Below are 2,507 nucleotides of genomic sequence, written 5' to 3'. Positions count from 1 at the left end.
GTGCCTAAGATAACATAGGCTGATAAAACCTGTCCAGTGTGGTCCTGGAATGCCAAACATTCTACATGTTGCCCTCAGTAATAGGGTTGAATGATTTTGACAACAGCTAATGAGTGTTTTCTAGGGATCAGTACAGTAAATTCCTCAGTCGGAAACGAGGATTTAACTAAAGCAACAAACTACATGTGATGTCAAAGCGGCCCGGCTACTGAATATTTTAATACCGGTATGAATATGACATATCTGCGTGAACATATGTGTGTGTGTTCTGCAGTCTTTCTCAGAAGGAGTCACATTTTTCTGTGCAGCCAGATCTCAACTGGTTGTCACTTGTTCGAGGGGTGAGTTTCGGATTAGGAATTGTGTTTGTGATGAAAGTGACAGTTAGGACAAGGATTAGATAAGAGTTTTGGTTTTGGTTTTTGAGAGGTTTGCATGCACACAGTGGAGAGCTCGGTTAGGAAAGTATGTTGTAAATAAAGAGTCTTTAAATAAAATAAATAATAGGAACAAAAACACATAATCTTGGCAATTTATATTTAGGTGCTAACACCTAAATATTTTTATATTTTTTTTTTTTAAATACCTTTTAAGAAAACATATAGACATTTATTAATAGTGTGAGGCAGTCGGAGGCTCCAGGAGCAGAGTGAGCTGGGCGTGGAGCTGAAATCAGTGGACAATGGAAACACTATTAAAAAACATTCCTGGCCCGGTTCATTGGTTTCAGGCAGGCTGGAAACAGAATGAGCAATATCCTGCAGGACCTGTGGAAGTGGAGAGCTGAAGAAAGAAATCTTTTGCTCATAAGTGGGCGATGAAAGAGATATGAAGAGAGTTACACTGAAATGAAAGGAGCGACTTTCCAAATAACCTGCGCCTGTGATTTTGAACAATAGGTAGTTTGTGTTTTTATGGATGATACAGATAACAACCAAACATGGTGTGTTAGGTTGATTAATTGTAGTAAATTAATAAATGTCTACATGTATGTTTATGGCATCAGCATTAAAACCTTTCCCAGTCTTTTTAAAGTGAAAGCTGTTTTTGTTGTCATGAAATTTAGGAGCTCTTTTTTTTTCACACCTGTGAAGTTGCAGCAGGAAGTAGGCGTATTCTAGGGTTTGGTGACAGTCACAGAAATTGGCCAACACAACCTCACCCCTTCTTGGCTGAATGCCAATGAATGACAGATGCTTTTCACCACTTTCAGACTGCCTGAACAACTTCTGAGTTTTATCAGTTTGTAATTGGAGACTAAAGTCAGTTTAGTGCTGTTCAGTTTAGGCCCAAAGATCAGCCTGCATAATTCTTAACAAAGACTCTTAACAAAGACAGTGACCCCAGATTGTGCCTCTCATATATTAAATGATAAATGGACTGTACTACTGCACTTTTACACTACATGCCACATTCACACACATTCATACAGTGATAGAAAAGCAAATCACAACAGAAACTAACTCATACACCCACATTGCTACATCGATGCTCAGCGCTGGGAGCAATTTCAGGTTCATTATCTTGCTGAAGGACTAACGACACGCAGTGGGAGTAACCGGGGATTGAACCGCCAACCTTCTGATTAGTGGATGACGCACTGCCGACCATTAAATTTGAATCACTAGAGCTAGTTTAACATACCTACCTAACATACATATAAAGCTCTTCTAACTGGGATAATCTGGATGAAAAAATATTCTACTTGTTTCCCAAGTTGCTTTTTCCTAATCCAAATAAACGCTTTAGCTGGAAATTGCATATTTCCATTCAGAATTTTGTTGAAACCAAAATAAAATTATAATTAGTTGATCTAGACAGAAGTGGGCTGTATCCATGGACAACAGGAGGCACAATACAGAGACCTGGTGGACAGGACGTATTCCAATTTCTGCTTGTTTTTTTTGGCCTGAAAACGGGACTGAAAGGAGCATCTACGTTCTGATTATTACCTTTTGCCTGAGAAACAAATAACCATTTGATACCTGTCCAAACCTGTGTCTTACAGATCAGTAGAAGCATTCAGGATGTTGCAAGCAAATAGCTCAGGTAAAAAGTACCAATGCATTGCACAAGCCTATTCAGGTTTGTTGCAGTGAGGTGTAATGCTGTAACATAAAACTATCTACATGTAGAGGCTGATTGCAGAATAACACATGTACTTGTGTACATGTACAAGCTTGTGTGGCTCAGCACTTTAAAGCTTTCATTGTTCATGATCATTTAAAAGTAATGCACCATGTAAAACAGCAGCCTGTGTGGTTTGTGTTAGTTTAAAGGGCACGAGGAGCAAAGTGTTTAGTTGTCAGTAGCAGAGTGAGAAATATCAAAAGATGAAAACATCATCTGAAATAGCTAATCTCTTGGTCTGGAATGTGTTGGGTCAGAGGGAGTAGTCTACGTGTGTTCATCCAAAGATAAAATTCCTGAGAAAAAGTAATATTACTCAATAGGAGGAAAATATAAGAGCTGGAGGGAAAATAGATCCCAAGCTGGGAAATTGCAGT

Source organism: Morone saxatilis, unplaced genomic scaffold, assembly GCF_004916995.1.
Source record: "Morone saxatilis isolate NCDOM2014 unplaced genomic scaffold, NCSU_SB_2.0 Contig9, whole genome shotgun sequence".
Taxonomy (NCBI): Eukaryota; Metazoa; Chordata; class Actinopteri; family Moronidae; genus Morone; species Morone saxatilis.
Note: the sequence above shows the minus strand (reverse complement) of the source record.